The sequence below is a fragment of the Pimephales promelas genome, chromosome 2 (assembly GCF_988280905.1).
Source record: "Pimephales promelas chromosome 2, fPimPro1.hap1.1, whole genome shotgun sequence".
Taxonomy (NCBI): domain Eukaryota; kingdom Metazoa; phylum Chordata; class Actinopteri; order Cypriniformes; family Leuciscidae; genus Pimephales; species Pimephales promelas.
In genome coordinates, this window is record NC_142770.1 from 17,089,967 (window position 1) to 17,112,507 (window position 22,541).

Consider the following 22,541-nt stretch of genomic DNA (forward strand, 5'->3'; position numbering starts at 1 on the left):
CAGAACAGCCGTAGCTTGTAAACAGTCTGAGGCGCGCTGACATGGCTGAAGAAACAGAATTTTTAGCGACACACTATCTAGAGATATGTACTTTCGTCAATGAGTACATGAAACGTCTGACAATGTCTGCATTAAATGTTTTATTTACACAAGTTACAAGTTCAACATATCACGTTAACGTTACACGAATCCTTGATATTCGGCTGAGGGGAAAAGATCCCTGATGTATAGTTCACGGTAAAGGATGGGATTCTCCTTTTTTAAATGCACCCTCGCCCATAGAGTGAACTGCCAGTACGCTGTTAATCTAAACAGTCTGAGAAAAGTATAACAAGTTAGCCCAGCCTAGTCGCCTATTCGTAAAATATCCTGCTACTGATGGGGCGCTCGCGTCTCAGCTCGGACATCCATAGACAGCGTAGCCTCCTCCAACACGTTTCTCTCACCGAACAGCATCCGAAATGAACGGTGCATGGTGATGCATTTTTCGCCGATCAATAAATGTTCCAGGATGACCTCTCTGCAACAGATCGACTCCTGTGCAGTATGCATACTCCACAGCGCTCGCGCCCACAATCACTTCTCCCCAAACGATCCTGTACTGTAAGTGAAGCCTAAAACTGATCGTCCTCCATGTGGTGGTAGTCAGACACCACCGGCATGTCCCTCGCGGGCTCAAATGCGTAATCCATGCCGTTAAAAGTGCTCATTTTCGTCCGTGTATATAGGACCTGCAGCTGTTGTTTATGGTGCTCCGCGGGTCCTACCATGCCAGTGACGTCATCGAAATTGCCAGCGCTAACAAGCGCAATTTTGCGTTGCTTATAAAAAGCTATATTAATATTTTTTATTAAAATGTTTAGTGTAATTTACTTTTAATTGTCATAAACAACACGTTTTCATCGTCGATTTTTTTCAGTTCAGTTCATCTTTAATAAAACTTTTAAAGCCTGTTTGTGCAGTTGCATTGTTTTATTTAGTCATTAGGACAGGACAGGTTGTGAGGACGTCGTGGTAAAGTTCCATTTTTTAAGATCTTTGCTAACGTTCCAGAAACGTTGTGGGCACGTCCTCAAAAGATGTCGCTACTTTATCCTATGGAGAACGTTGTAGAGACGTGGTCAACTGGTCTCCAGATAACTTTCCAGAAAATCGCGTTACAAGTCCTAGTAATACTAAATGCCATTTGGATACTATATGAGAAATGTAATTTTAATTCATCAAAGATTTGATAAAATTATCTGGTGACCAGTTGACCACGTCTCTACAACGTTTTCCATGGGATAAACTAGCGACCTCTTTTGAGGACGTACCCACAACGTTTCTGGAACGTTAGCAAAGATCTTAAAAAATGGAACTTTACTACGACGTCCTCACAACGTTGCCATAAAGTAATGTCACACTGACCAAATGACGACTTACTGACGACGTCGTCACAACGTACTGTGTTAGCTGGGAGGATATTGTTTAATATAACTCTAATTGTTTTCATCTAAGAGAAGAATGTCATATTGCCCATTGTAATATATATCCCAGTAGTATTTTAAATGATATAGTTGATTCTATAAACAACTATATAAGAGATCATTTTCGTCTTTCTCCGGCGTGGTGAAGAGATGAGTCCTGTGGTAAGCGAAACCGGAAGTGTCCGACCGCACACACTCACGGATCAGAAATCCAAAATGGCGGCCACGTGCAACTAGCGGAGATGCTCCACTGATGATTGACTGTGTTGCTACTGTTATATCTTTTTTGCAGGTAAGATTACTTGTGTTTATTATAAGTCAAATGGGTCCACGAACAGTGATGTTTAGTATTTGAGTATTTAGGATTTATGTTAAAGCTATACGATTTCAAAGCAGGGTTCTCAAGTCTCACGCATTGACCGTGAGACACACGCATTTCGACCGGTTCACACGCTCACACGCCACACTATGTATTTCTCACGCTGAAAAGGCAATGTTGTCCTGGCTGAAAGCTTTCTAACGTTGTATACGAGGCGCAGGCAAACAAAGTAAAGTTTCCTGCCGCCAGCGCGTATATCCGCCAGATTGCGTTCGTTACTAGGCAACATATACGCGCGCTGCGTGCACCACTGAACGTATGGTGGCCGAGGATGTTCCGGAAATGGACGGAACATCATTCAGTAGCGCGAACACACGGAAATGGACGGAACATCCTCGGCCACCGTACGTTCGTTACTAGGTAACCAACAACATCGCGCGAAAACATGTGTCGTGATGGAGAAGAAGGTAAATTGGAAGAAGCTCGTCTAACATTTTTAGGCTAGAACATTTAATATATAGCCCATCGTAGCCTACATTATTATTGATGCAGTCAAAAACTCTACAACTACTTTGCAACCAGGCTCAGTTTGGCTATCTTACGTTATCTGAAACTAAGAGAAATGTTAGTGGGTATGGAAAGGAATGAAGATTTACTGATTTTATTTTAAATTATATTATACTGTAATATTAATAGTCTTTCTAGTTACATTAAGGATGTATTACAGCAGATTGCTCTGGGTAATATTTAATCATTGTCATAATGTTGCATTTGTATTTTTCAAAGATGTCAGGAAAAAAGCAGAAAGATATTTTGTCATTTTGGGCACCAAAGGGTAAGCCCCCTAAAAAGGTTGCCAGATTAGAGGAGGAGACAGTGGAAGAGGTGGTGCACTCTAATCTGTCAATTTCTTCTCAATGTCCCACCACACAATAAATCATTCGTCTAGAAGACGCATTCAAAATGCAATTTTTAAAGATTTGTTTGAAACTGTTTGGAGCAATTTGTTATATTTTTGGTTAGCTATATTTGTAATACTGCATTAAAGAGTATATTTGATGTGACGAATTGCTCTGTCATTTATCAGATTTACTAATTGTTATAATTTCAATTTGTTCTGGTTAATTATGAACAATGGGTAAAATTGGGGGCGGGGATGGGTGGGCGGGGCTTCATTATGGCTCCTCCCCTAACCGCATGTGATCTCACTCCAAGCTTTTGCTCCAACTTGAGAACCCTGTTCAAAGATTGTTCATTATTAATATCCTCGTTTAGATGCTGTTTATGGTTATATAGTATAATCCTAACAATATAAATAGAAAAAAGAACGAAAAAAATCCATTCACTCTATTGGCTGTAAAGCCACATAAAAGATGACCAATGGAAGCTTTGCGAGCGCAAAGCTACATTGGTCAACTGCTCTCATCCAATCACCAGCTACATTTGAAACTCCGGGAGCTCGCGTCTCCACCCCGACCGCGCCCAACCACGCCCGACCGCGCCCCCCTTCTGCGTCATGAGAATCGCGCACGTTAGCAGGTGACCGCACATGGTAGCTAGCTAAGTAGCACATCAGACAGCAATGGATAACAACGAAAAATACATCAGCAAGCGTCCCCTGCTTGCCCCTACAAGAAAGTTAGGACGGAAGAGAAAGTCGTTTGAGGAAAAAGCAGAGACGAAAAGAAAATGTGAAGAACGCCGAAAGTTGAGTAGGATAAATATAGGGTTCACCATTGACCGATGGAGGAAACTTCAGCGAGATCTGGGACTGAATACCGATGCTGACACTGCTGACTTTTTGTTGAGCAGGTAAACATTTATTTGTACTCTTATATGGTGTGACGTGTTACATAAATAGCTTTTTATCAGTCTGAAAACTTGCTAATGCTGCCGGTCGGCATTGGAATGTTAGCTGTTTAGCATCACCTGTATCACGGTTCAAAGTAAATATATTTCTTGAAGTGCTTGAATATATTGCAGTATGCCTAGCGGGTTTCTGTTCGAGCCGATCGGAATTTCAAAAAGATGCGCTGTATGCTGCTATAACAATTACTCAAAACCTTAAACAATGCGGCAATGAAACTTCGTATGTGAAACGATAATTGGTATTATGCAATGGAGATAGAAAGACAGTATGCACAGTACTGTTATTTAGAGGTTGTGTGATATTGATGGGTAAAATAATAGTTTAAGTGACGCGAGTTCAGTAACACACGTGGAGTTCGCGGGTGTCCGCCATTTTGCGCAAGCATGCAGCGGGGACATTAGAGTTAAAGGGCAACTCCACCCATTTGCATTAATCTTTCCATTTTTTTTTTCCCGAGAGATCTTTTTTTTTATTAATGCTGAGAACAGGATACATAATAAAACACAATACAAAGGAGAAAGCATACATCACATAATATCAATCAAAACAATAAAGGACAATAACAAAAATAAATAAAATAAAATAATAAAAAAAGAGTAGGGCAATAAAATCACTAAAAGGTTTCACATGAAGAGATTAAAGGCAGTGCAGATTCTAATAGTCCTTATGGCTTTCGTATTAGTAGATGTTGAAATCACACTTAAATAATTTTCTATCTCTTTTAAGAAGACAGAGAAAAAAGGTTTACAGTTTGAAAATTTGCATTTGTGAATGTAAAATTTGCTTAAGAAAAGAATTAAATTAATAACAAAACAGATATTTGCATGTTTGGGTTCTGAGTCAAAATATCCAAATAAAATGTTTCTCATCTGTATTGAAAAGCCTGGCCAAATCTTACACTTGATAAATATATCAATATCCTTCCAAAACTTCTGAGTGTAGTGACATGACCAAAATAAGTGAACCACTGTTTCATCAGACTTCAAGCAAAAAGAGCATGTTAGCTCAATGTCTGATTTAAATCTTTGTATAAAAGTCTTAACAGGGTAGAACCTGTGTATGAGCTTGAAGGAAATTTCTTTCACTTTATTTGTGAGAAAGAATTTCTGCTGTAAAGACCAGATTTTTTTCCAATTAAGGTTAACAAACAAATTATTCCAAAAGGAAATAACTGGTGGGACAGAAATCAAATCCTTGACAAATAAAGATCTTATTTTATAGTTTTTTGCTTTCGACTCGAAGAAACAGATTTGACCAATAGGAGTATCACAGGGTTAAGGAAAGGGTGCAGTAGATACTGCGGAGGAGTGATTACAGTTTTTAAAAAGCATACATAAACCAGAGGGAATAGCGCCCATTACTGTAGCAAATTCTTTTGGGGTTATTGGTATTTGATATTCGGAGAGAAATTCTGCATATCTGAACAAAAGACCTTGCTTATCAAACAACTGCTCTACTAAAAATAAACCATTATTGAACCAACTGTCAAAAAACAGGGATTTATTCTTGAACAAGATGTTCTTATTGTTCCAAATATAACATCTTTGTGGCGAAAAGTTATGTTTATAAATAAGAGCCCAAGCTAAAAGAGCCTGACGATGAAAATTGGATAGTTTGATAGGGAGTTTGGAGATATCATAATTACACATTAACAGAAAATTAATGCCACCAAGTTGTGAGAAAACAAGTTGAGGAAAAACATTCCAAATCGAAGAAGGATTGGTTAGGTACTGATTCAGCCAATTAATTTTAAAGGTATTGTTGAGGGAGTCAAAGTCAATAAAATTCAGACCACCATTATTATAAGAGTTTAGAATGACTGATTTTCTCACATAATGTGGCTTATTTTTCCATAAGAATTTTCTTAAAACCTCATTAATTAATTTAGAAGTGGGCTTATCCACAAAGAGAGACTGAGCTGCATAGACCAAACGGGACAGACCCTCTGCCTTAGTGAGCAGTGTTCTGCCCTTTAAGGACAGATCCCTCTGTAGCCAGCTATTGCATCTTTTTTGAGTCTTAGAAATAATAGGTTTGAAGTTTGCTGGACATCTACATTCATCTTTAGTAATTTGTATACCTAGATATGTTACACTATTTTTAACAGAAATATTCTCAATGGAGGTAAGAGAGCAGTTTTTAATGGGAAGCAATTCACATTTATTAAAATTTAAATTTAATCCAGAAGCTTTAGAGAAGGACTGAAGAATACTCAGAGCCATTGGAACCTGTGAAGAATCATTCAAGAATAAAGCTGTATCATCTGCTAACTGACTCATTTTTATTGTAGTGTTACCAATTGTGATACCCTTTAAAGAACTACTATTGACATGTACACTAAGGAATTGTGTTGCAATTAGGAAAAGGTAAGGGGAAACTGGACATCCTTGCCTAACCCCTCGTTTTAAAAAAAATCTAGGTGAAGTACCATAACTTAACTTAATTGAGCTGTTTCCGTTAACGTAAAGCATTCGGATCATTCTGCAAAAGGAGTCACCAAAGCCAATTTCTCGAAGAGCCTGAAATAAAAATGCGTGTTCTAATGTGTCAAAGGCTTTATAATAATCTAAAAAGAAAACGAAGCCATCATTGTCAATTAATTCTGAGTAGTCTATCATATCTAGTACTAGCCGTATATTATTAGAAATGTGCCTTTTTTGCATAAATCCTGATTGCGTTTCGTCAATTATAGAGTTCAAAACACATTTGAGTCTTTTTGCTAGGACTGCAGCAATTATTTTATAATCATTATTTAATAGTGTAATTGGACGCCAGTTGTCTATTAGGAGGGGATCTTTGTTTGATTATGGTATAAGCGTTATTAATCCTTGACATAATGTGGCTGGAAGTAATACATTTTCTATACTTTCCTTATACATCTTCAATAAAAAAGGTGCTATACTATGATTAAATAGCTTGTAAAATTCTGAGCTGAGTCCGTCTGTTCCGGGAGATTTGTTGCCTTTTAAACAGTTAATAGCTTCCTCTATTTCCTTCAATGTGAGAGGGGCGTCACAAAAGTGTTTGTCTAACTCACTTAACTGGTTTATATTAGGTAATGATTTAAAGAAATCATCCATATTTTGTTGGGAAAATTTAGAAGTATACAAATCACTGTAAAATTTGGCACAGAAATTTGCGATATTTTTAGGGTCATCACTAATATTACCATTGATCATTAGTTTTTGAATTTGGTTGTTTTTAGCTTGCTGTCTTTCCAATCTGAAAAAATATGCAGAGTTTTGCTCACCCTCTTCAATCCATTTTCTGCGCGATCTGATAAATGCCCCTTCAGCTTTATGTTTATATATGTTGTCTAATTTGCACTGTAATTCAACCAATTCTGCTTTTTCACAGTCAAGTAAATCCTCCACATTTTTAGAGAGGAGATTGGTGATTTTGCATATAACTGAGTCTTCATCAATTTTTTTCTTTTTTGCCAAATTAGTACAAAATTTCCTAAGATATATGCCAATTTCATATTTAGCAAATTCCCAGTTGTTGCTGTAACTGTTTTCCTCTCTTGCTTTATTCCAATTTTTGTGAATTATCTTATTAATTACTATTCTAGTTCTATTATTAGAACTATTATTCATTTTCTACTTCACTATAAGATAAAATGGAGTTGTTAAGTTTCCAGTAAGAAGAGAATCTGGGCACATTATCAGATGCAAGAAAATGGGTACGAATGAAGATACTTTTGTGGTCAGAAAATGGCGATGGCAAAATGTCAGAAGAGGTATTGCATAATTCTTTAGAGATAAGCCACATGTCAATTCGGGACTGGGAAGACTGAGAGTTATTACTCCATGTGAACATCTTTTGAGAGGGATGTAACACTCTCCAACTATCGATCAAGGAAAATCTTTGCATAAACGTTTTCAAGTATAAACTAGTATTGTCAGGGAGTTTTGGAGGCCATCTGTCTAAGCTGCCATCTATGGCAACATTAAAATCTCCGCCAAAAATAAGCATGGAATTTGGATATTTAGTTAATAATGTTAACACAAGTTCCTCTAAACGACTAATAAAGTTTTCGTTTTCTTTCTGCTGGTTATAGCCATAAACACAAACTAGAATACATGTCAAGTTTGAAATTTCAGTGACGAGACGGATATAACGCCCATCTATATCACTCACATTAAGTAACACCTTCCCTTTAAACTGATTTTTTAAGATGCACACACCGGCTGAATGTGTCGTACCATGAGCCATCCATATGTCTAGACCCCATTGAGACCTCCAAAAATTACAATCCTCTACAGTTGAGTGACATTCTTGGAGGAAACAAAAATCTGATTTGAATTGTTTGAGATATAAGAAAACAGCCTTACGCTTAATAGGATTTCTTAGCCCTCTAGCATTTAAAGAAACAACAGATAAAGACATGAAATAAAAGAAAGAAAATAGAAGAGAAAAAAAAACGAACAAAACTGAATATACCTAAGCGAAACAAGTAACTTGTAAAGAACTTTAAACGGTCAAAGAGATGAGCATTATGATGAGAACCGCAACTCAAATAATATGAAGATATTGAAATACAGTATGGAATTCCAACTAGGTAATATTTTAAATTACGTTTAGAAAATACATGCATAGTACCAGATCGATTATGTCATTATGAGACTAAACTGTATTATACAGGCCAGACAACACAAATGTCTGAAACAGAATATATAGATATACATGTGTATAAACATATACATATACAAAACTGTAACGCGTCCTAAAATAGAACTATTTAACTCACGTGAGAAGGCAGCATTTTAAATGTCTTACAAATAGTGTTAATTTTACCAGCCATTTTTAAATTTAGTTTCAGTTTTAGTCCAGTTTCAGCATCGCTTGTTAGTTTTTATCACATTTAGTCGACATCATCCCATTTTTATTTAGTCTAGTTTTAGTCGACTATAAGTCGAGCATTTTAGTCTTTATTTTAGTCCAAGAAAACATAATTTTATTCGTTTAGTTTTAGTCAAAAAAAAAAACTGTCAACATTTTAGTCTAGTTTTAGTCAGGACATCATTTTAACCTTTTACTTTTTTGTCAGCAGATAATATTTAACATTTCCTAAAATTAATTTCACATTTCAACATTTTCTCTCATCTTTTTGATAAAAAAACACAATTTTAAGGAACACATGCAGACATGGAAGATGTTCTGACAATATTTGCATATTTATTTTGAACATTGTTAAGGTTCAAAGACACAAACACAAATGCTTGCATTAAAACAAATAAAATACACCTGACAAAGGAAACAAATAAATAAAATAAAGTGTATTATGAACTTAACACAAGTGCTGGCTGTTTAAAGCTAGTTCACATAGAATAATAAAATAAATAGATTTGAGGTCAATGTTGTGAAAAAAAAAAAAAACTCCAACTGATACAACAAAAGTGCTTTCCTGCCAGCTAGTTCACATGGTATATAAAGGTACAGTATTTAAGGTGAAACAAGGCATAGCTTGCTAGAACGTATAAAATCTTTTTAACTAATCTTTTTAAAGCGTCTGTCTGCTTTAATCAAATGTAACTGAAACTATAGTTGCCCGGCCAGTATAACTAAGTTAGCATAAATTTAACTTCACATACAATTCTATCAACAAGTGGCTACGGTCGCTACGTGCTAAGAAGCTAACGCAACATAGCCAGCCTGGATACTAAATGCTATGAAAGTTAGCCATCATTAGTTAGTTTATCATTGTAACAAAATGTGTCCATATATCACGTCTCTTCTTTCTCCCGAGCCCCGTGCAAAGCATGTTTTACTTTTAACCTGTCGCCGCCGCCTCACCATGAATCCAGCTCCTGTCTGCTCCATGTGTTGTGTAGGCTACTCTGACTGTGCCCGCCCGCTCCAGGTTTGAACGTGGGTGTGTGTGGCGGAAGAACTGACGAGGAGGAGGCGGAGGAGGAGACAGGATTTGATAAAACCATATCATATAATAATATGTAATTTTCGTCTCGTCTTTGTTCGTGAACTAAAATGTCCATAGATTTTAGCCCAGTCTTTATTTACCGAACTGCATTTTCGTCTCGTCTTTATTAGTCTACGAAAATTATTTCTGATTTAGTCCCAGTTATTGTTTATTAGTGGGGATTTTAGTCTCGTCTCGTCTAGTTTTCGTTCGGTGAAAAATGTGCGTTGACGAAAATATTTTCGTTTAGTTTTCATTAACGAAATTAACACTACTTACAAAAATAAAGTTGTAGTACCGCCAGATGAATCTATCCTGGAAGAGCTGCAGACAGGTGATGGTTCAGAACATCGAAGTCAACCAGTCAAGAGGATGGAGGCAATATTAAAGTCAAAAGACAACAAGGATAAACGAGAGACCCATTAGTCTGGAGGGAATATTTCAGATCCCTCTACAAAAGCTCTTCCGCCGACAAAGTGAGCTCGCTTGTTCTCTTTTCTCGCCTTTTCCACAACGGGCCATAGCTTGTTTCTTCGCTCTCTATCCGCTGGAGACAAATCCTCGGAAATTTTCAGGTTGTTGTTTTTTAGAAAAGTTGAATCTTTAGCGGCACGCCAGATCGCATCGCGTTGAAACCGGGAGGCAAACTGGACGATGATTCCTCTGGGCTTGCTGTCGTTCGACCGTTTGTGACCCAGGCGATGAACGGTGTCCACGGCATCCGGGAGTTTGTCTTTCGCATCTGGCAGAAGGTGCTGGCAAACGTCGATGATCTTATTACGGACATCTTCTCGTTCACTTTCAGGAACCCCATGAACTCTGAGACTCCATCGACGTGAGTAAGCCTCAAGATGCAGAAGCCGTTTCTCCTGTTCCTGTGAGTTAGACTCGACTCTTTTGGCTAATGACTCAGTCGCACCGATTTTGATTTTCAAATCTTTTACTTCGGCACTCGTGAAATCAATAACATCTTTAATTCCAGAGATCTGCCTGGTATTTTCATTAATCGATTCTTTCATACTGGCGATAACGCGTGAGTTTTCCCCAACCATCTTTTCCAAAGCATCCGACCGATTGTTAATTAGCCTCGAAAGTTCTCCGAGTTGCGAAAGGATGGCAGTTGTGTCAGCACTCTCGGTCTTGCGTTGTTTTATGGCAGGGGATTTACATGGGGTTTCTGGAAAACAGGGAATTTCTTCACACAGCATGAATTCTGCGGAGACAGTGTCGTGATTCAAGTAGTCATGCATGTTGTCCATCAGAAGTTCTTGGCGGGCTTGAGTCTCATTAACCGTTTTGCTACCATTAGCAGCGGCTTGAGATCCATTCTTACTTTTTCTTTTCTCGGATTTCCCCATTTTGACAGCCAATGCAACAACTAACGTTAGTTAAATATGATCTGGTACAAATTATGAGTTCAAAGTCATTTCTTACTGTATTACATCCAGAATAACAGTCGAGTTTACGGAGCTCCTCAAAACGTGACTGCTCAGAGTGCCATCTTGGAACATTGACCCTTTTAGTCCATGTGTGTTCATTAATCTTTCCATTGTAGAAACCCAGTGGTTTCACGACGCGTCATCAAACCGGAAGTCGGCCATTTTGGAGGCACTCCGCATCACAATAAGCATTCTCAAGGTCGGACATCCGGGACTTTTACTCCTGTGCGCGCATAGCAACACGGCGAAGGGTAAAACAAACAAGCCCCCGCCATTAAGCTACACGAAAGCGGGAGATAAATACGCGTCTAAAATGAATCTAAATAGAAATGTAATCTCAAATGAATGGACAAATTGAGAGACAAATCAAAGAATAACAAATTAATACCACTGCAGGGATGGCCACTCAATTTTCTGCTATGTTATGACATTGCTATGCATAATGGTCGGCAGCTCTACACCGATAAGCAACAATGAAATGCACTAGTATTTTTGTGTTAGCCTTTTTTGGCTTTTTTTAATAAACTGTGTCCCTCACTGACATTGTAGCTACAAGTTGTGCCACTGACAGACTGAGCTCATTACAGCAACGCCACTTTGTAACACAGTGCTTTTGAATGAACAGTTTTTTTAATGAATAAAAAAATCGATAACATAGTTAATATGTAATCGATGCTTGATTGGTATTTAAACATGACTGCAAGTGTAGGACACATGGTATGTACACATGGTGTTCAGGGGATTTGATGAGGTGGGCCATGCTTTTGGGTTGTTGTAGGCCTACCAAGACTCAGCTGGATGCCGATAGGGACAAGATTGTAATGTTAAACCTACAAGCGACAGCTTTCTGTGGTACCTGGTCAATGCAGGCGCTAGGAGACTGTCTATATTGATACGACATTATGTAATAACAGATGAAGAAGATATAAATTCATATAGCTAGCTGCTAGCGCCTTTCACAGACATGTAACGTTAGCAAGTCACAAAGCCTTTTACATTAGTGTTTTATTATTCACTTCTCACCACCGACATACATCCGCATACACAGATATCATTCATTATTAATACAAAGTAGTCCGTTAGTATCCATAACTGACATAATCCACAGCAAAACTTCTGTGAATAGATACCTTTTTGATTTGCCTCGGGCATTGACTTCGGTTTGTTTTACCCTTCGTGGCCGGTTGCTATGCAGGTCACATGATTAGTGACGTAACGCCGACCGCAAGAATAGGCACTGAGCTATATCTCGAACGTCGTCAAGGAAAATGTTTAATTATTGCCGTGTTTCAGGTTGTACCAATAGGAAAAACCGAGAAAAACATTTGGAATATTATCGACTTCCAAAATTTATTAAAAACCAAGGAGAGGAATGCCAGAAGTTATCAGAGGAAAGGATGCGCTTGTGGTTGGCAAAGCACAACAGAACACAGATTTATTAAAGAAAAAAGACTTTTATCAGGACACTTATACACTTTACACTACTATAAATTATACAGTGTAATATAGTGCAATACACTAACTGTAAACACAATTTTGTATGTAACTTGAGTATAACTTTTATTTGTCAAAATAGCTTTACAAAAATATCACCAACTAAAAAACAAATGCCAAAAATATTTAAAGAACATTTCACAATTACAGAAAAGGTGCACAATTCAATATATCAGGATATGCAACTGAAGGAAGAATCACCGGGTTGTCATGGATCTAAGAAGAGGGAGCTAACTCGTAGGGATCTGCACCGCCAAGAAATCGTAATTTCTCAAAATATCGCGCCTTTTCTTGTGGCCCAAGTCCTTCCCTATATGCCTTTGCATCTTGGACGCGTTTTGGTGATCTTTTCAGTTGTTTAGACATGGCTATAATTCACTTAAAGTATCCAAAGCGCACAATACTCCATTGTGCTCCATTCAGTTGTTTACACCGAGTACCTCCAAAATGGCCGCACATCCGGGTTACCGCCCAGAACGTGACGTCGGTGAAACCCCTCTATACTATTGAATGGTCGTGCAACACTTTCTCATTTTCCCCTGAGACGAGAGAAATCTGCTATTGACCTTTTTCACTTCCTCCTACAAAGGCGCAAAATTCGTCATTTTATGTCATAGTAGGAGGAAGTATAAGAGAGGGGGATTTCTGGAAAAACTACAAGCACAAGATCTCACCCTTTCAAACCCACCCATAGGGGGTTGGACCTAATGTGCTAACAGACCTATCACAGATCAGTGCCAGTGCGTCTGATTTCACCGCAGAAATGTTTTGAAAATATGGACGAAGGTACTGAATACGCAGACGGATGCATTATGTAGGATTGGCATTACACATCTTTTTTGGAAGCTAAGCTAGCAGGCTGTTGTCCTGTGGAGAAAGCTGAGTTATAGCTTTAGGTGTTACCATCCTCTTTTTCCCGGATATGTCCGGCCATCGATGTCCGGGATTCAGCTTTTGCTTTCTGTAGTTACAGCTTTTGTTTTAATCTAACTGAATTCATTCTGATTGCTGAATCTGAATGTAGTGTTTACATGAACGCTAAACAAGTGATCGGTTGATGTGGGTTTTAACATTGCTAAGAAAATTCCCGCTCCTCCGTGAGCGATACAAGACCAGTAACTTACGTCTCAGTTGCCGCTCATCGGTAATCACGCCACCGGCCTCGCGTCGTTCTCCACACAGCTCTCACTTGTCCCGCTCGCCACAGTAAACATGGTGAATGACGACTGTACAACGCAAAAGCCGAATCCCGGGAATATTGGGCGATCTCGAAACGCATTTTCAGGCAGACGCATCACGGAGACTCACTAGCCTAGACTTGTTGTTTACCTACTCTGCGTTTACCGATAGGCGTGGCCTCCAGCGAAGCAAGTGCATTCTGGGAGTTGTTGTTTTTCATCCACATAAGGCAAAAATACATTTTCTGTCTTTTCTCAGTCTAGAAAGCTCTAAATTCAAAAATAATTCCACATTTCTTCTACATAAATTACCCATTTTAAATACACATGAATCTTTCCAGAGGTGGAATGACCCTTTAAGGGAAACTCAAACGAAGTGATTTGCTCGATAATGGTATAAAAGAGTCGTGAAATGTGACATAAGAGAACGTTAAAGTGTAATGTGTTATTTAGAGTTAACAAGTCATGCTGAGAAAGAGAATGTATGTACTTTGGAAAGTGTTTAACAGACAAAGGGAAATGTATAGGTTCAAATTAAGTTTAACAAGGGTTATTTGTTATTTTTGATATGGGGCGAGATATACTGTATGTTCACATGTTTGATTTGCAAACTGAAGTGAATGTTAATTTAGGTTAGTGAGCAACAGGGAATGTTATAATGAGCAATTATGAAATGTCATACTGAATGTGAGAATGCGCACAATATAGCAGTTAATGCAGAGACGAGCAGATAACACACCAAATTGAGATGCTCCACTGATGATTGTCTGTGTACTGTTAAATCTGTCTTGCAGGATTGCATGCAAAGCCCCAATATAAAATGTGTTGCACCAGAAACGACATCTGCTCCTTTCTAGATGTGTAACATAGTTGTAGAAAATGAACTATTGATATCGGCGAATTACAATGTTTGATAAAGATGGGTTTGATTATTCTTTATGTTCCTGCAATTTTACTGTATCATTTGAGAAATAATATTTTAACATTAGACCACTTTTATTCTTTCAGTATACAGTCTGTAACAATCTGTTTCTAGCAGCAAAATGTCAGTGCCATTGTTTGGTCTCAAGATGCACATTAGTAATGTTTTTTAAAGGACCACACTTGCGGTCTTTGCACTTGTGTACTTGCACGATGTAGGTATTTCCTGCATTTAGCCCAAGTGTTCAAGTAGGTGTGATGACTAGATTACCCAATGGGACACACTTATAGTGACACAAAAATGCAAGTGTTTACAGAGCTTTATTTTAATTTTCAATTCTTTGCATTTTAAAATCAACAATGTCTGGTTAGTAGTCCCAATGTAACAAAAGGCATAATTAAAAAATATGGTGCTTTTAATTAAGTGATGCAAATGTGCAAAATACACATACCATACTCATCTTTGCAACATTATAATGACACTTTAACAATGTGTTTTTCTACCAAATTACATGTAAAATGTAGTTCATTTAACTTACAGTGGAATGTTTTCCTCATCATCTTGTGATTTCAGTGCATGTGAGTTCCCGCACCTAATGCATGATGGGATACGCTCCAATGCGGTATTCAAGATAGTGTACATTTAGTGCGTGTTCAGGGCGTTGCGCGGATAGTAACAATCGGTTTTGAGTGTAGTTCACCCAAAATGAAAATTACTGTATGCAAAAAAATTCAAGTTTATAGAGTTTTAGTGTCGGTGGTACTACATTAAACTACTGTATTATGTTGAGTATAATAAAGCAATGAGGGGATATTTGTCAGTCCTGATAATGCCAAATGTCCTATGTTACCAATAAAATCTAAATCTAATTCTGTATTTTCAGCTTCAGAATCATGAATTCTTTTTATTCCGGTGTCTGTGGTCCTGTGCATTGGTTTCCCAGCACCAAGTCCAAACCTTTTCATTTCCACTCCCAATGTAATACCAAATTTAGCATTTTAATCAACAGTAATTTCTTTGTTTACCTTTTACCATATGTCTTGCAGTATCGCAATATCATTCGATATTCGGAGTTCACTATTATGATATATATCGAATCCTAACATGAGGGTATCGTTACACCCCTAGCCCAAAAGCTACTTAAATGCCCTAATTGAACAAAGGCCTATTCCTGGCTTAATCCAATCCCTGTCTGTGAAATCAGACCTTTGAGATTAATTAACTTAAAAGTTACTTTAGATAGAAAAGGTGGGCATAAACATTTAAAATGTGTAAATTAATATAAAAACAAACTCAGTATGTGTTTTCTTATTGATTTTGTCAGATCTCCTCCTTCAGTGATGCTCCTCCTCCTCCTCCAGTGAAGCTCCTCCTTCAGTGAAGCTCCTCCCACTGCAGTTCACCAATAAACGGAATATTCCCCTCAGCTACAAGTGAAGACGAGCATCAAACCATCAGGAAGAGCTAACACAAACACAGAGTTTATTGAAGGACACTGAGAACATGAGATCCAGAACACTGCAGAATGAAACATACTGAAGAACAAAGAGGTTGGTGTTAATTCTTGATTCTGTATTAAAGGCACAGTATGTAAGTTTCGCCACTAGAAGTCGCTTATTCTAAACAAAGGCATAGCTTGATGATGCTGTGAATGAGCGTGGAATAATTGGAGGTCTCCAACCGACCACCGCTTCGTCAGGGCGACTGGCCCCCCACCCACTGACCGGTCCCCACGAACCCACTATTTGTCCAATAACCCACTATATTTCCCAAACGTCCCGTTACCACTCCCGGGCCATGCCCCCGTCCCACAAACCCACTATTTGTCCAATAACCCACTGTATTTAAAAAAAATTTTCCGCAGTTCATTCAATATGCTGCAATTGGACGCGATCCCACCGGCAAGCTATTGAATGGGGATTTGGGGGAGTATTTTTGATAGACATTTTAATTAAAGTTTCTGTCGTGATAACTATTTTCCCGCACTCAGGAGACCACCCCGGGGTCCGTACCACCAAGCGCCATCCCAGAATCCACTGTCCGCGAACCCACTATTTGTCCAATAACCCACTATTCTTAAATGTACTAACCCCGGCCTTCATGCAATAAGCTGCAATTGGACAGAATCCCGCCTGCAATCTATTGAATGGGGATTTCGGTAGTGTTTTTTTTTTTTTTGGACATTTTAATTAAAGTTCCTGTCATGATAACTATTTTACTGCACTCAGCTAGGGCCCCTGAGTCCGTAGCACCAAGCGCCATCCCATAATTCCACCGTCCACGAACCCAATGGCATAACTGCTACGTGGGATCTCAATATCCCAGCTCTGGAAGGGTCTAGAGCCTCCATTTTTGCACTCAGGTCTAAGTCCCATGGCCCTCTATCAGAATCCAGAGTTTCAAGAAGATTGGAGAAACTTATTTTTTCGCACCGAAAAAAAAAACGACAGGGGTACCACTGTCGTTTTTTTTTTTTTTTTTGAGTCGAAATTTTGAGTTTCTCTGATCTTCTTGAAACTCTGGATTCTGATAGAGGGCCATGGGACTTAGACCTGAGTGCAAAAATGGAGGCTCTAGACCCTTCCAGAGCTGAAATATTGAGATATTTATAATGGCATAAATGCTAAGTGGGATCTCAATATCTCAGCTCTGGAAGGGTCTATAGCCTTCATTTTTGCACTCAGGTCTAAGTCCCATGGCCCTCTATCAGAATCAAGAGTTTCAAGAAGATTGGAGAAACTTAGTTTTTTCGCACCGGAAAAAAAAAAAACGACAGGGGTACCACTGTCGTTTTTTTTTTGGGTCGAAATTTTGAGTTGCTCTGATATAGGCAAGGTCTGCTCTCTCCCACGCATGTTTACCGCTTTACCATTAACCGTTTTATACCTCGACGGTTTATTTGCCAGGAGTTATTGTTCGGCTTAAGCAAAATGTGGGTTTCTATTATACTCCAGCGGCAAAGCACAGCTAAAGCCTTTAATATCCATTTATGAAGATATTCATTTCATATTCAGCGAAATTCATGAGGTAGAAAATGTTATTATAGAGCCCATGAAAGCCAAAATGAGCCAATTGAGAAAGAAAGTTTGCATGTGCCTTCTGTGAGCACCGTCTCTCCAACCAAATGCCAAAAGTATTTTTTTCCAAAAGGAAGTCCACTGTTTTCATGACCATTGTCTTTTCACACAAAATGACTTGATTATCAGAAAACCTGATTAGCAAAGCCCAACTCATGCCATAGGTTGCAGTGTAGGGCTGCATTTTCATACCTGTAGGTCATTTTCTTTGTTCTGAAGCACGGATTTAATTTTTTACTCGTTCGGTTTGCTTTCACAAGGCAACATTTCAAAGCGTACCAAAATGTGTTTATGCAAGCCACGTGTATAAAACGATCCTCTTATTGGTCAGAGTTCAACCAAAGAGTTTAGAAGAACAAGAAACAAAACTCTAGGTGGCGCTTCAGGAGCGCGGCCGCCATTTTGGGGTGAAAATTCCAACTGGAGTTACTGGACAACAGCATAGATAACAGTTTTTTGAGGTAGTTTTTTCTTCTAATGTTTCCCAAGCGGCAAAATTCTAATCTGAAAAATGAAGCCTACCCGGAAGTGGGAAAAACTGCAATACATCGAAAATCCGCTAGAGGCCGGTCCCAAAAGGGGGTGAATATCCATAGACCTCACATTAAAATGTCCGTTTTCACAGCATCAATTCATATGTTTACAGTTTGACTTTTATTGTATTTTTCGATAGGTTCTGAGTGCCTGACAACTGTGAGGTAAGTGAATTTTTTTCTGACTCGTTAGTTTAGATCGTATTTGGATATAAAATGTATGAAAAATAAGGGCGGTTAACTTTGATTGACAGCTGATAACGGGCTGCGCCGAGTGGAATTGGACGTCTTGGCCATGATCTGACACGACGCATCTCTGTATCCTTTCTGAAACATTTGTATTTCTGAACATTTGTATTTTGTATTTCTCAAGATTTTCTAATATGGCGCCGCCCATACCCCCCATAAACAGCCTCAAACCTGTTCTTCAGAAAGTCTATGAGTGACGTCACAGACGCTTTGTCCATTTTTTTTACAGTCTATGGTATTTCCATTGTATGCAACTTTACACATTTACTACTTATATTAGTTACCAACTCCATTAGGCCTGAAATATATTTTGTACGTTTTAATCCCCTGGATCATGCTACAAACATGATGATCATTGATGCGCTGTGTCCGTTATCCTATAACTTTAATTGCCACTTTGAACAGTGGCTGTGTTTTTTTTTTTGTTTACATAGTTTTGTTTTAACGGTCATTAATATAAGATAATACTGCAAAATACTTGTGTTGCAATGGAGCGTTCACTTCTTGTCAATATACGTTCTTTGGTTCAACCGTTTTCATTCCTCAAGATGGACAGAGATAATCGCTCCGCTGGCTTTGTTTATTCAAATGTAGCCTTGATTCCTGCTCTGACTGATAAATTAAATATTAAAAAATATATTACATTTATGAAGCAAGTTAGGCTTCGTCAAGACAGCATTCTTGCAACACGGAATCCTGCACACGTTTCTCTTATGAACTGTCTCAGAGTCATTCTTTGGTAACACTTTACTTGAAGGGGTATGCATAAGACTAACATGATGTATTATGAATATGAAGGAAGGTTTATGCATGTTTGTGACAACTGTCATTAAGTGTCTTTTGCTCAGTTATGAAAGTTTTAATGCAAATATGACATTGTTTGAGATGTCTTTGTTATGACACCTTGACATTTACCAAGCAGGGATGGAAATCAACTCTTTTGTCCACCGGCGGCCACTGTGGATTTCAAAATCGACCAGCCACTCGACGTTTTTACTAGCCACTTTCTTGTTTTTAACCGACAATGTGTAACTGGTAACACTTTACAATAAGGTTCATTAGTTAATGTATTTACTAACGTGCACTAACCATGACCAATACATTTGTTACTGCATTTGTTCATCTTTGTTAATGTTAGTTCATGAAAACACAGCTGTTCATTGTTAGTTCATGTTAGTTAACGGTGAATTAACTAATGTTAACAAGATTTTAATCAAGTATTAGTAAATGTTGAAAATAACATTAACAAAGATTAACAAATGCTGTATATGTGCTATTCATTATTAGTTCATATTAACTAATGTAGTTAACTAATGTTAACTAACGAACCTTATTGTAAAGTGTTACCGTGTAACTGCATGTGAAAGTTAATGTGTATCTACATGTGAGTTAATGTGTAACTGCATGTGAGAGTTAATGTGTAACTGCATGTGAGAGTTAATGAGTAACTGTATGTGAGAGTTAATGTGTAACTGCATGTGAAAGTTAATGAGTAACTGCATGTGAAAGTTAATGTGTAACTGCATGTGAAAGTTATTTAGTAACTGCTGTGGAAGTTGATGTGTAACTGCAGTGAAAGTCTATGTGTAACTACAGGTGAAAGTCGGTGAGTAAAGTGCATGTTACTGTGATGAGTATCTGCAGATGAAGTTTATGAGTAGCTGCAAGTGGAAGTTAATGTGTAACTGCTGGTGAAAGTTGTTGAGTAAATGCTTGCGAAAGTCATATGTGTAACTGCGTGTGATAATTAATGTGTAACTGCAGGTGAAAGTACGAGTAACTTGAGGTGAAAGTATGAGTAACTTGCAAGCGAAGTTAACGTGTAACTGCAGTGAAATGGTGAGTAGCTGTACGTGAAGTTAATGAGTAACTTGCAAGCGAAGTTAATGAGTAGCTGCATGCGAAAGGCAACGAGTAACTGCAGTGAAAGTTAATGTGTAACTGCATGCGAAAGCTAATGTGTAACTGCAGTGAAAATCGATATGTAACTGCATCGGAAAATGTCCAGTAGCTGCATGCGAAAGGTAACGAGTAGCTGCATGTGAAAGATATGAGTACTTGCATGTGAAAGATGAGTAGCAAGCATGTGAAAGATAATGAGTAACTGCAAGCGAAGTTAACCGGTAACTGCATGTGAAAGTCTATGTGTAACTGCAGAGAAAGTTTATGTGGAACTGCATCTGAAAGTTGATGAGTAATTTGTAAGCGAAGTTTATGAGTAGCTGCATGTGAAATGATAAGTAACTGCACTGAAGTTAATGAGTAACTTGCAAGCGAAGTTAATGAGTAACGGGCATGCGAAAGGCGACGAGTAACTGCTTGTGAAAGTTGATGTGTAACTGCATGTGAAAGCTAATGTGTAACTGCAGTGAAAATCGATATGTAACTGCGTGAGAAAGCTGTTGAGTAATTGCAAGCGAAAGTTTACGAGTAGCTTCATGTGAAAGTTTACGAGTACCTGCCTGTGAAAAATGATGAGTACCTGCATGTGAAATGACGAGTAACAGCATGCGAACGATAATGAGTAACTGTATGTGAAAGTTAATGTGTAACTGCATGTGAAAGTTAATGAGTAACTTTATGGGAAAGTTAATGTGTAACTGTATGTGAAAGTTAATACTGGTAGGTAGGTTAATGTGTAACTATGTGAAAGTTAATACTGATAGGTTGGTTTGTGTAACTATGTGAAAGTTAATACTGATAGGTAGGTCAATGTGTAACTGCATGTGAAAGTTAATACTTGTAGGTAGGTATGTAGGTTAATGTGTAACTGCATGTGAAAGTTAATACTTGTAGGTAGGTAGGTAGGTAGGTTATTGTGTAACTGTATGTGAAAGTTAATACTTGTAGGTAGGTAGGTAGGTAGGTAGGTTAATGTGTAACTGCATGTGAAAGTTAATACTTGTAGGTAGGTAGGTAGGTAGGTAGGTTAATGTGTAACTGCATGTGAAAGTTAATACTTGTAGGTAGGTATGTAGGTTAATGTGTAACTGCATGTGAAAGTTAATACTTGTAGGTAGGTAGGTAGGTAGGTAGGTTAATGTGTAACTGTATGTGAAAATGAATACTGGTAGGTTGGTTAATGTGTAACTGCATGTGAAAGTTAATACTGGTAGGTAGGTTAATGTGTAACTGCATGTGAACCTATACTGGTAGGTAGGTTAATGTGTAACTGTATGTGAAAGTTAATACTGGTAGGTAGGTAGGTTAATGTGTAACTGTATGTGAAAGTTAATACTGGTAGGTAGGTAGGTTAATGTGTAACTGCATGTGAAAGTTAATACTTGTAGGTAGGTAAATGTGTAACTGTATGTGAAAGTTAATACTGGTAGGTAGGTAAATGTGTAACTGTATGTGAAAGTTAATACTGGTAGGTAGGTTAATGTGTAACTGCATGTGAAAGTTAATACTTGTAGGTAGGTAGGTAGGTTAATGTGTAACTGTATGTGAAAGTTAATACTGGTAGGTAGGTAGGTTGGTTAATGTGTAACTGTATGTGAAAGTTAATACTTGTAGGTAGGTAGGTAGGTAGGTTAATGTGTAACTGTATGTGAAAGTTAATACTGGTAGGTAGGTAGGTTGGTTAATGTGTAACTGTATGTGAAAGTTAATACTGGTAGGTAGGTAGGTTGGTTAATGTGTAACTGCATGTGAAAGTTAATACTGGTAGGTTGGTTAATGTGTAACTGTATGTGAAAGTTAATACTGGTAGGTAGGTTAATGTGTAACTGTATGTGAAAGTTAATACTGGTAGGTAGCTAGGTTGGTTAATGTGTAACTGCATGTGAAAGTTAATACTGGTAGGTTGGTTAATGTGTAACTGCATGTGAAAGTTAATACTGGTAGGTTGGTTAATGTGTAACTGTATGTGAAAGTTAATACTGGTTGCTAGGTATGTTTGTTAATGTGTAACGTGGGATCACATTATAAAATAAATGTTTTTCTCCAAAACACGTTGGCCACAATTGCTCATACCCTTTTATTAAATATGCAATATTTAATGCAATCTCTTTTTGCCAAGATAACTGCTCTGAGTTTTCTGTTATAATGCCTGATGTGTTTGCACAACACCTG

General features: G+C 38.0%; 1 long non-coding RNA gene across 3 annotated transcripts; it reads left to right on the plus strand.

Annotated features, from left to right (window-relative positions):
* The first annotated feature begins 1,346 nt into the window (after nucleotides 1-1,346).
* LOC120477104 (uncharacterized) lies at nucleotides 1,347-22,237 on the plus strand. Of its 3 annotated transcripts, none has more exons than XR_016145621.1 (6): nucleotides 1,347-1,758; nucleotides 15,933-16,158; nucleotides 18,359-18,383; nucleotides 18,473-18,536; nucleotides 19,387-21,941; nucleotides 21,984-22,237. It is a non-coding gene; the product is annotated as an uncharacterized LOC120477104 (long non-coding RNA). The 3 variants fall into 3 exon arrangements; XR_016145622.1 differs by lacking the exon at nucleotides 21,984-22,237 and having other exon boundaries at nucleotides 19,387-21,491; nucleotides 21,712-21,726; XR_016145623.1 differs by lacking the exon at nucleotides 21,984-22,237 and having other exon boundaries at nucleotides 1,362-1,758; nucleotides 19,390-20,373.
* The last annotated feature ends 304 nt before the right edge of the window (nucleotides 22,238-22,541 follow it).